A 13,306-nucleotide genomic window follows, 5' to 3' on the forward strand; every position below is an offset into this window, starting at 1 on the left:
GGATGTTGGGCTGCACATAAGATGTCCAGGTGCTTAAGGTGACAAGGAACAAAAACTCTCGATGAAAGATTTTGAGGGCAGCTGGTCACCTCCAAGCTCCATTATCCCGAGCAAATTCCCTTCCAGCAGAACATCTCCCTGGCTTTCCTGAGAGAAGAGTTGGTTCGGGAATCCTTTCCTCTCCCCACCATGGCAGGAAGTGAGACCGAGTAAAACATCTTTCAGAAGATGATGGCAACTGAGCATGGCTGGGACACCCTTGCTGATGTTTCCAGAATTCAACCTCTCGTGGAGAATCACACTATTATCAACTGATCAAAATCCAGTGAGCTGTGAATCTCAGATATTAGCTACAAATGAGGGTATTTTTAAAAATTGGAAATTCAAAAATGATCACAGAAGTGATTTAGTTTTTGCTATAATGACTGAAGTAAGGCAACAGTAAATATGAACCTCTTGAGAGCTTGGAGGTCAAAGTCAACCTGAGGGTGCCAGTTGCCAGCTCCAACGGCACAGAGGCAGTGAGATGAGGTGATTCAGTCTGACATTATGTACACTGGGGCCACTGCACCTGCCACCCAGCTGCACGCACCTCCCTCAGCCCTGCCTGATCAACAGGGTGCCAAAGGACCTGTGTACAAATGACATCAGTAGGGGTGCAGACAGGAGATGGAAATCACAGCAGTCATTTGGCAGGAAAAACGTAACATAAACATGTATTAGTAACAAGGGATTCACTACTTAGAAGGAATAAAAGCTCTCTAAAGAATACCCTAGGGCTGTGGGAGAGATCCAGGGTAGAAGCAGACTTGGCTGGGACTCAGACCTCAGAGAGGGGGTTCATGGAGTTTTCTGGGCCACCTCTGGTCCACAGCCAGGGCCAAGGTTGGTGGGCAGGAAGCACCCCAGAGTGTCAGGGAGCACTGAAAGCAATCAACAAAGCTTGTTGGAGGGTGAGGGCCCCTGGATGTCACACATACCACTAGCAGCCATGCCACAAAGCCAGAAGCACCCAGAACCGGGAAGAGAAGCCCCTTCCTTCTGCAATGTCCTTCCAGAATCTTCTAGTGACAAATCTAGCAAAAGAAAAATGTTTACAGGGTGCAGCTCCAGGATCACAAAACAGGGCAGAGCGGTGTGGATTTGGAGTTGAGAAGTAACAAAAGGACACCTGGCTGTAGCACTGTTTGCAATAGCCCCAAACTGGAAATAACCCAAATGCTCATCTATAAAAAAAGGTAAATAAACAAAATGTGGCAGAGACATACAAAAGAATAGTACACTGCAGTGAAAAATGACTGAGTTCTAGCCACACTCAACCACATGGCTGAATCTTAGAAACATAAAGTTGAGTGGGAAAAGAAGTTGCAGAAGACAAATTCTTATAAAGCCTAAAAGGAAACAAAATGATGTTATATACTATTTAGCTATACACACATATATGGTAAAGCTAGTTTTAAATGAGCAAAATAAAGAAACATAATATCCAGGGAAGTGGTAACCTCCAGGGTTGAGATGAGGATGGGAGTTGGGAGGAGCACATGGTAGTTTCAACCATACTGGTAATGTTCTAGTTCTTATATTGATGGCAAGCTCATGAGCATTCATTTGATTACTATGCCTCCTAATTTACATGAATGTAACATTTGTTACATATGCACCTCTATATGTGTCAATTATTACTTAATAAAGTAAAAGGAATCAAATTGTCTAAGTGAGTCAAGGAATTATCTGGTCTACCAGCAGCTCCTGTTTAAAAGGCCTGGACATCTTAATTGGTACAGCTCCATATGAGCCAGCACATGCCAGGTTGTTGGCAAAACAAATGCAAATTTGCAGAAACATAAGGAGAATGTCCAGCACAAAGGAAGCTATGGTTCTCCATCACTCTGTGGGGATCAGATCACACCGGGTCATCTGTCCTCAGTCTTAAGGGGTCTTCCTGAGAACACAGACCATCTGGAGCACTTTCCAGTAATACATGATGGCTTTCTTGCAGAGTGAAGACCAGGCTTCGCCTGCATAGTTCCAGGGCTCACAACTTGGAGCAATGGGAGGAAGTTGAAGGATGTTGGATCTCGGCTCATTTAAAACAACCACGTGTACAACTGAAAATGAAAAGTGTTGATGAGGATGTGCATTGCTGGTGGGGATTTAAAATGGTGCAGCTGCTGTGGAAGAAGGTATGGCCATTTCTCAAGAAATTAAACTTATAATTACCATATGATTCAGCAATTCCACTTCTGGGTGTGTACCCAAAAGAACTGAAAACAGAGGCTCCAACAGATATGCGTAGACCAGTGTTCATAGCAGTGTTATTTACAGCAGCCAAAAGGTGAAAGCAACCCAAGTGTCCATCGACAGATGAATGGATAAACAAAATGTAGTATATACATCCAAATGGAACATGATTCAGTCTTAAAAAGGAAGGAAATTATGACACATGCTACGACATGGATGACCCTTGAGGACGTTATGCTAAGTGAGACAAGCCAGTCACAAGAGGGCACATACGCCCCGATTCCACGTCCATGAGGTAGTAGCCTACTACTCCGGTGACTGCCAGAGTGGTCACAGTCATGGAAACAGAAAATAGAATGGTGGTCGGTGGGGTTAGGAGGAGCAAAGATGGGAAGGTATTGCTCAGTGGGCACAGAATTTCAGTTTGGGAAGATAAAAATATCCTGGAAATGAATGGTGGTGATGGTTGCACAACAATGTAAACGTACTTCAGGCCATAGAACTGTGCACTTAAAAAATGGTAAATTTTATATTATGTATATTTTACCACAATTGAAAAAACAAAAGAGAACCGTGTGTACCAACTAGCATGGGCTGTCTTGGTGAGTTCCCCGTAACTGAGAAGGTACTCACACAGTTTGGTGAGCATCTTGTCAGGAATAGTCTAGCCTGGGGGCTCTTACAGCTTCGGCCAAAAGCTCTGCTTGCAGGAACCCAGTGTGGGGTTCAGCCCCAGGGAAAGGTCTAAAAGCAGGCCTCCTCCAATCCAAAGGGCTCAGCATCCCCCCAGGAAAAGCAGTTGGGTCTCCCCAGTAGCTACACCGCATCACAGACACCTAGGGCTCCTGGGGAGGAGCTGCCTTGGGAGGCTTGGGACCCACCTGGAGGAAGGTGGGATGGTCTGGAGACTGCTTTCCTCCATTAGCACAGGCCCCTGGGAGTGAACTTATCTGCTTTGGGGTTTGGGCTTGAGCCTCAGACCCTCAGTGTCACCAAGCTACCCTCTGTTTGCATCCATCATGGTGCCCATCCCTAGCAGAACCAGAGCCCTGGGTAAGTCCCACTGGGGGTTACCTGGTCTCCACCCCTGACCAGGATTCTGGCCCGCCACCACTGACCTCCAGGCCCCAGCCCGAGCAGGTTGACCACACAACTCCCTCCAACCCAGCCAACTTCCTCTGTTTCTATAGTGGTCAGGGCCCAATGAGGTGAACTTCAATGCAGTCTTATTGATAGCATGAAAATTTCGAAATCTAAACTGAACTGCAACAAATATCCAGACAGTAAGAAAGAACTGAAAGCAAACCTCAGCCAAAGCTTCCTGACAGGTTAAGAGCTTGGTCCTCAACAAGAACAAAGCCTGAACCAGCTTTCAGGCCACATTCTGCCTTGGATTTCCTAGGAGGAAGAGTTTTTACAAATAACGATTTGAATTCCTTAGCTGTCCTTATCCTTCAAGACTCAATTGAGGAGCCACCTCTCTCAGAGGCCACTCCTGCCTCCTCAGGCATAATCAGGTGCCCGTCCTGGGTGCCTTCATGGGGTTGCCTCTGTCTCAGCACCCGCTGTGGTTTTCTCCCCACCAGGCCAGGCTTTCTAGGACCTGGCACAGCACCAGGCCTGCAGCAGACACTCCACACATGCTGGCTGAAAAAGTGAATGCATGCACGAAAATGAATGCAGGAAAAGCAGAATTTTCAGCCATGAGCCCAAATTTTGCTCGACTCCTGAGTCCTGGTGGTGACTAATCTCCATTGTGGACCCAAGAAAATCACAAGCTATTTTCATGAAAAAACAAATAGCAATTAAGCCCTGCCTTTCAAATATGTCCACCCCAACGATCACACATGCCTGTTGAGGCGGGAGATGTGAGACATATTGAAACATACAGGTGTACAGATCTCTAGATAGGTAGAAACATTGCCTTGTGAGAACGGAAAAGCTACATCTGGAGATTCAAGGTGAGCTATATAGTTCTTATTTTCCTTTGGAGTGACATAGTTCTTTCAAATACCCCTAATGAGGTGAATGGACTCTGAGAACAATCCACAGCAACATGCACCAGAGCAGTTCAAAACATGGAAGCCCATGAGCTGAGGCCTTGGGTCCTGGGTCACAGGCTCTGTGCAGCTTCTCTGCCTGGCACAGACTCTTTCCGAGGCTCACATTCACAGCAAATGTAATTACACTTTAATGGCACTCATCTCATTCTGTCACTTTTTCCATAGCTCCTATTTTTAACCAGCACAATGGGAACATTTGTCCTCTGATTCACTAATGAGCTCTTAGGCCAGGAATCTGGCTTTTTAAATGACAGTACCCTTAATCCTATCGCTGATTTTTTAAATGAAATAGCAGCCTGTAATTAAAACAATGTCACACAGGCAACCTCAGTGGGATAAGAATAGCAAGTCAGCACTGATTTCAGGTAATGGGATCTATCAGTCGCTGTGCCAGACAGCAGGAATGGAGAACAGGTTCTGATCCTGGCTTTGTGGCCTTGCAAGTCACTTCAAAGTCCTGCACTGCAGTCCCCATGAAAGGGGCTCTGATTCTCAGCTTCCTTTCAGGCAGGCTCACCCAGCGGGGGTGGACCACAGTCAACCCTAGGCTCTCTCTCCTCTGGAAGAATCCTGGGGTGGCAGTCCTGCCCGCTCAGGCGATGCGCATGTGACTTCCAAAGCAGAAGGGGCTGTTGAGGGTCTCCTGTTGGACCAAATGCCATCGAGAAGTGGAGTTGATGTCACCTCCCCTTGAATCTTGACCTGCTGGGGACAGCTTCAACCAGAAGAATGTAGTGGGAGGGACTCCCTGTGATGTCTGGGGCTACACAGCTTCCTTCTGGCTCTCTTCACATGCTCTCGGGACACTCTCTTGGAACCTGGATCACAGGATGTGCAAAGCCAGGGCCATGAGCAAGGCGTGAATGAGTCCCAGCTGAGTGCAGCCTCGAGCTGGCCCCGCCAGGCCCCAGACACGTGAGCGAAGAAGCTTCCAAGGACACAGCCCCAGCCACCTGAGCTCCTCCTAGCATTCTGAGTCTTCCTTGCTGAGGCCCCAACACCGTGGAGGAAAGGCGAGCCATGCCCACCGGGTCTTGATCCAGGGAATTTGTGAGCATCATAAAAGGGGGTTGTTTATGCTGCTATGTTTGCGGTATATTGTTGGGCAGAAATAACAACTGGAACTCCAGGTCTGAGGAATGAGTTCATGTAATAAACACTTACCTAGTGCTTCATATGTGCGAGGCCCTGATCTAAGCAAGATACAAATATTAACTTGCATTGTAATTATATTAATATTGATAACAGCCCTGTGAGGTCCATACTGTGATCATCTATATTTTACAGTTGAAGAAACTGAAGCTCAGAAAAGTTAAGTAACTTGCCCAAAGTCGCACAGCTACCAAGTAGCAAAGGAAGCCTTCAAACTGAGGGGATCTAGCTCCGGAATGTACCCTCTCACTGTCAGACCACTCAGTGTAGGTACTTTGGTTCTGGCCACATCTTTGTAGCCTAAACTGTGCATCGACACCACCTACAGGCCCCAGCATCCACTCGGCATCCTTTGTTTCTTTCTGCAGTGCCTTGCTAAGTAGTAATCGGATGCTCTGGGGAAACTCACCTATTTTGCACACCGTGAGAAAAGCCTCATAAAAAGATCATTTCTCTCAGAAAAGGGCAAGTTCACTGTGCACCTTTCAGACCAGCCTCACAGTGACTCCTGGTCCTGACCTGATTTTTTGCAGGCCCCAGGCAGGGGCCCATTTACTTTGCTGCAGCCATGCATGCAGCCAGAGATTGCTTCTTGAGCTGCAAGGCCCTGCTTGGCAGTCATTTTGTTTGGGTCCACGTTGAGTTCCCTGAGTTCTTGTGTGCTCATTCAGCAGGCTTTCTGTCTCCAAAAGAGGACACCACCTGACAGTAGCCTTGGAGGCCCTTCAGGAGCTCCTAGGTGTTGGAATTCTTTGCTTCTGTAAACATTTATACACATCCACGAGCAAATCCTGATCAATAAAGGGCAATCCTTTGTGGTCTTTTAGCAGACACTCACTTAAACTCTACTTCTGCTATATTTCCAAGTTTTTCCTAGAACCATGGAGTCAAACCCTGATTGTGGCGCCATTAGAGCATGCAAAAATCCTATGCAGAAGCCTCCTCGGCTCTAGGTTTTTTGTTGTTAGCACAATAAGGTCGATTCTGACTCCAGCGACCTTGTGGACAGCAGAGTGGGACCCTCTACAGTATGCGCCATCCTCTCACCTTCCAGCGCTATATCAGACTCCACTGCCATTCATAGGGTTTCATGGCCAATTTTTTCGGAAGTGAGTGGCCAGATCCTTCTTCCTAGTCTGTCTTAGTCTGGAAGCTCTGCTGAAACCTGTCCACCATGGGTGACCCTGTTGGTGTTTGAAATCCTGGTGGCATAGCTTTCAGGATCACAGTAAGCACCACAGGATCACGCAGCCACCACAGTGTGACAACCGACAGATGAGTGGTGTGGTTCCCTGAGGGAGAAATGAATCTGTGAGGCGCCAGTGAGAGCGCGGCATCCTCACCACTAGACGTCCCCTCTACCCTAGATGTCAATTGAAAACTAACAAAATCTTCCCTTTGGTTGATCCTTTCCTAACAAATAAAAACCCTGAACAAAAATGACACAGCTTCTTATCTACTGTTCTATTTGCAAAAGAGAAGAGACAAACTCATTAACTTAAAAATAATTGTCAATACATGGCCTCCAAATATCATTGATTCTTCCCTCCCTCCTTCCCCTTCCATCTCTCTTCTTTTCCGTCTTTCTTTCCCTCTCTCTCTCCCACCCTTCCTTTTTTTCTTTTCTTAAATTGTGTGCTTATTGGGTTTAGGGTAAGAACTATGGAAGTTCACAAATACAAGTGGATACTGGGAGAGCTGCATCCACTGACATAAGCCACACGTGTTACAAATTCACCTCTAGAATCCCGGAAGAGGACAGGAATGGCCCAGATGCTACACAGCCCAGCAGGTGAATGTTGCTCAAATCCCCTTTCTCTTTCCATGTGGATGCATTCCTGTAGTTTAGAGGGTGCATCCATTAAGAGGGCCGATGAACAGTCTGAGAGAACCCAATCAACTGTCATGCAGTAGAGACTTTGATAGAGAAAAATCAATGCAAACAACCCCAGCATTTAGCACCTCCACGTGGAGGAGAGTGGTCTTGGAAGGGGATACACAAAACACTGAGAACAAAAAATCCCCATGTGCTTTACAGCAAGACTACTACTCACTAGGACACCAAGAAAGTAAAGGATCATCGAGAGAGAGATGAGCCTTTCTTAACATCCTAAGAAAATGGAAAAGAGCAGAGAAAAAAATAGATTCTACAAGGAGGATTATGTAATCATGGCGATACAAAAGGGAAGAAGATTATGCGAAGTTCCCCAAATAAGAACGTTAAAAGACGTATTTTAAGATTCTTCCCAAATTGTACTGATAAACTTACCTCTAAGTTTCTGGGTCATGTGAAGCCCAGTTTATAATCGCAAGTCCTAGGACCAAGCAATTCACCTCACAGGGGCAAATCCATCATGATGCCAAAGCCTCATTGCTTTCAAAAAATAGGATGCTGATGATGATGTCGGTGATGCTTACTAACATTACAGCATCGACGACAATAAAACATCGGCAAACTCTTCTAAGTACTTTACACATCTTAGCTCATTTAATCCTCACAATAACCTTATGAGTTGAATCCTTTTTGCAGATGAGAAAATCGAGGCACAGGGAGGTTAGACAGACCCTCACGGCACTGTGAGAAGCTACCAGCTCTGCTGCAGGTGACGATAAGGATGAAGCCTTTGCTCCATGGGAGGTTGGTCCTTGGGGTCATCTGGAGTCACCCTAGGTTTCAGGGTGTGGTCCTCAGCCTGACATATTCAAAAATACCCTTTGTTAATTCAGGGGTAATCAAGTCTCAGAGATGGATTTGTATGAACCATCATAATTTCAGATTGAATTATAAACCAGAATACCAATTTATAGAGATTCCTAAACTTCCATTGCTTCCTGGCTCCGTAATTTTTTCCCTGTGTCCCTGAGCCTAAAAAAATATCTAACAGTTTCTTTTATTAAGCAGTTAGGGCCAAACAACTTAATAAGCATTTATGTCCTAAAAATTTTTGGCTGTTTGAAAAAATATGTATATATGTGAAAACTGAAAGAAAAATAATCTACTTGCTTTATTACTTCTTAATGTGACGCGCGTGCCTGTGGGACACTGCACTCTTTCTCCAGCCTTGGCATTTGACACCCTCATTTCCTGCTCTGTGTTGGTTTTTGAGCTGTACCTGCTTTTATCACAGCAACTGCATAAAAACCCAGCTTTGGAAAGATATGACATCATCAGACGAAACGCAGCGCAAGCCAATGCTGAAGCAGTGAAGCACCTGGAGCTAGCAGTCCTTTGGGGTTCCATAATGAGCAGGATTGCGTGCTTCCCTTGAAAATTTAGAAGATCCCACTCCTGTGAACTTGCTGCGGGGTCTGGGGCACCTCAGCGCAGTTTGGGAACTGCATTAATTTACAGTAAGAAATATAACTGCCGAGTGTACTGAATCTCTCACATTTTCTTCCCCGTCGCACTGGGAAACCAAAACAGAGTCAGAAAGCCTTTGGGACCCAAAGTCAGTAAGGGGGGTAACCTGGGGCAGATAGAGCGACTCTCGCTCTGCTTTAGTTTCTGTAGTTACATTATGTCCAGGATGGTACAGCTTGCCTTCCTGTGTGTGCGTGTTTGTTGCACTGTTTCATTTGGGTATCTCAAATCTCAGAATAGAACAAAAACTTGCAAGTTTTTTATTCTTTTCTATAACATTTGCTAAAAAGCAAAGGATTTTTTAATTATTCAACTTTTTACTAACTACAAGTTTTTATGAAAAGTATATATATGTATTTTGAAATGTTTCTTTATTTATTTTTTTTTTTTGGTGAGGAAGATTGGCCCTGAGCAAACATCTGTGCCAGTCTTCCTCTACTTTGTACGTGGGATGCCGCCACAGCATGGCTTGATGGCTGTAAACCCCAGGCCATTGAAACAGATTGCACAAACTTAACCACCTTACCACAGGTCCGGCCCCTTCCTTTAAAATTTTTTAATCAGCATCTCAGAGAAAGTTACTTACAAAAAAATAAATATTGGTTTTTAATTTTAAAAAACAGCATTTGCTTTGATAGGTATACAAGGAAGAATAGCAGGACTTTTCCTGTTAGGAAGTTGGTATTCTCAACATTTTAAATGTCAGTAAACAGGGCCGGCCGTGTGGCCGAGTGGTTAAGTTCATGTGCTCTGCTTCAGGGGCCCAGGGTTTTGCCGGTTGGGACCTGGGCGCAGACATGGCACCACTCCTCAAGCCATGCTGAGGCGGCATCCCACTTAGCACAACCAGAGGCACTCACAACTAGAATACACAACTATGTCCTGGGGGGCCTTGGGGAGAAGAAGAAGAAGAAAACAGAAGATTGGCAACAGATGTTAGCTCAGGTGCCAATCTTAAAAAAAAGTCAATAAACAGTTAATGATCTGCTTCCAAAATTAAAAGCTAGAACGGTCAAGTTAAAATAGTCTATACCTCCTTCATCCACTGGGCTATAACTACCTCATTTCCTCAATTCTAAGCACCTTTCGCGCTCAGTTTTAACTTCTCTGAGGCCAGGGTGCATCTTGCAGTTGCTGTTGGCCAGGTGGCAACAGTGATCAGGCTGTTATTGCTTGCCACCTTCTGGTTGGATCAAGGAAGTGCCAGCATCAAAACTAGCAGAACATGGCGGCAGACCTGGACTCTTAGCAGAAGGACATTTTAGGAATATCTTAACCAACTCATTTTGCTTGTTTTCCTTTTTACATATACACAAGAGTGATATAGGATAAAGATCTATGTTTGAATATGTCTAAACAAGCTCTTTCAAATGTATAAAATAGAACTAACTTCCAGGCAAGTTCAGACTCATCTTGGACCAACAGCATCCCACCTAAAAGGCTCACCGTGTCTGACTGCTAACGTCCTTCTCCCAGGCGCAGACACGTGCTCACTCTTTGTGCCAGCACAGCCCAGAAGTGCAGGGGAGTTAACTCCCCTGGGAGTAGCCTCCGAGCAGTGAGGGCCAGGATTGGGAGATCAACAACCCAGACTCCCATCTGAGGGTGGACGACTCTACGTGCTTCTCAGAGGTCCCAAAGGGACTGAGTTCCCACTGCCCACAGGACTGACCTCAGATTCCCACCCTTACATTGGCCTTTCTCCTTCCATGCCTCCCTCCCTCAGCCCCTCACTCCTGCATCCTGGGGTCTCCTCTCAAACTCTTCACCCAAATCCTTGCCTCAGGCTCAGCTTTGGGCAGACCCAAACTAAGACTTCTGCCCTGGAGTTCGTGCACCTTACTACAGATATGTGACAATCAAGAACTGAGCACCACCTTTCTTACATTAGTCACAATTTCCATTTTGATGTGATTCATGAACATATTTTTTAACTTTATTTTTTAGTATAGTGTTAGATTTACAGAAAAATTAAGATGATAGGACAGACTATCCATATACCCTGCATCCAGTTTCCTCTATTATTATATCTTACACTAGTGTGATTCATTCGTTACAATTAACACATCAATATTGATACATAATTATTACCTAAAGTCCGTATTCTATTTAGAATTCTTTTGTTTTGACCTACTGTTCTCTCTCTGGTCCGGGATCCCAACCAGGCACATTACCCTTAGTCGCCATGTCTCCTCAGGCACCACTTGGCTGTCACAGTTCCTCAGATTTTTCCTTGTTTTGGAAGACCTTGACAGTTTTGAGGAGTTCTGGTCAGATATTTTGTAGATTGTTCCTCAGATGGGGTTTGTTAGATGTTTGTGAGGAAGACCAAAGAGGTAAAGTGTCATTTTCATCACGTCATCTCCAGGGTCCATACCAACAACATGACTCATCACTGTTGATGTTGACCCTGATCACCTGGCTGAGGGCGTGTGTGTCAGGTTTCTGCACTGTAAGGTTACTCTTTCTTCTCCCCTTTCCATATTGCGCACTTTGGAAGGAAGTCCCTACGTGCAACCCACGCTTAAAGAATGGCATATGTTAAGTCTGGAGTACCTACCTCAGTTGGTTAAAATTCTGCATGGGAGATGGTCTCTTCTCCACTTATCTATTCAATATTTATCAGCGCAGACTCATGGATATTTACTTTATACCTTGGGTTATTTATTTTCTTGCTCATATGGTTACAGCTTTAGCCATCAGATCTCTCAGTTGGTCTCTGCATCCTTTTGACATATTCCTATCATTGTGGGTTTTTGTTTTTAGCACTTGTTTATTTTCTGACATTACAAGATGCTCCAAGCTAATCTTGTATATTTCCTGCTCCAGTTTTAGAATCAGCCATTTCTCTAAAGAATCCTGGTTCCTTTTTTGGAGAATGGTATTAGAGACCAATGTTTGAGTGCTAAGTGTGGTCTTTGCTGCTGGTGTGTCATTGCTTTTAGGTTCCCTCAGCCGACGGAGGAACAAAATGTGTTTACTAACCTGTGTTTATACACTACCTAAATATATAATCATCTGCATCTATATTAAGCTAAACATGGGTTCACGCTGATGTCTCCATCTCTAATCCATCACCACATGGATCATTCTAACCTCCCCACCTTGCTCATCTGCAACATCATCTCACACTCTAACACTGAGAGACCTGGCTTCCCCATCTGCTATCCATTTATTTAGTGGTCCCATTCTAGTCTATATGTATTATAGCAGTATCAGAATTGTTCACCCACACCATTGTGAGAAACAACTTTATCAAGTAGTGTACCGTGCTTATGCAGTTTTCTTTCCCTTTCATCTTACAGACTCCACGCACTTCCAAGGTTACTTAGGTCAGCACGTCTCCCCCACTCCTCCTGTTAGATTGTTTCATACATTATTTGTAATTGCTAGATTGTTTTGACACATTCTGCATTCCACCCAGGGAACCCAACTCCCTGAATAAAAATTTTTAGATTTGTGTACGTTAATATTCACTCTTTGTGCTGTAAACTTCTATGGGTTTTGATGAATGCATATTGTCATCTCTCTACCGTTATTGTATCGTTCAGAATAGTTTCACTGCCCTAAAAATCCCTGTGCTTTACCTAGTCAACCTTCTCACCCTCCCCCAAGCCCCTGGCACCACTGATCTTTTTAACATCTCCATAGTTTTGCCTTCTCCAGAATGCCATAGAATTAGAACAGTACAGTACACAGCCTTTTCAGATTGGCTTATTTGATTTAGCATCCATGTTTTTTGTGGCTTGATAGGTCATTTCTTTTTACCACTGAACAACATTCCATTGTATCAATGTAACACAGTTTGTTAATCCATCCATCTATTGATGGACATTTTGGTTGTTTTGGTTTTGCCTATTATGAATAAAGCTGCTATAAACATTTGAGTAGGTTTTTGTGTGGACATAAGTTTCAAATCAGTTGGTTAAATACCTAGGAGCCTGAGGTCTGGGCCATATGGTAAGATTATTAGAAATATTATCCATTTATATTTATTGTGATCACATTTTAGATTTATTTCTAACATCTTATTTTGGACTTTATATGGTTCTGCCTTTTGTTTCTTTTTATTCTTCCTTCTGGTCTTCTTTTGAATTAACTGTTTCCCCTCTCACCCCCACTACTTTAAAAGTTATACTCTTTTTCTTTTACTGTTACTTTGAATAAAATATTTTTTGCATGCATATCCATGCCAATATCTTGAATACTTTTTAAGGGTCTAGGAACATTTGAACTCCCATTACGCCTTCTTCAACTTGAATGCTATTTTTTCCTGTTTTTCAGTTCTGTCTTGCTCTTAATGTCACAAACAAGACATCATCTGTATTGTTTTGTCAGGTCAATGTTCTTTTCAGATTTACTCATGTTTTTGGTCACCATCGTTTCTTGAACCTCAGACCTTTCATCAAATCATTGTCCTTCTACACAAACTTAATCTTCTAAATTTCATTTAGTGAGAGTCTATTGGTTACAAACATACTCATTCTTT

Source organism: Equus asinus, chromosome 6 (assembly GCF_041296235.1).
Source record: "Equus asinus isolate D_3611 breed Donkey chromosome 6, EquAss-T2T_v2, whole genome shotgun sequence".
Classification (NCBI taxonomy): Eukaryota; Metazoa; Chordata; class Mammalia; order Perissodactyla; family Equidae; genus Equus; species Equus asinus.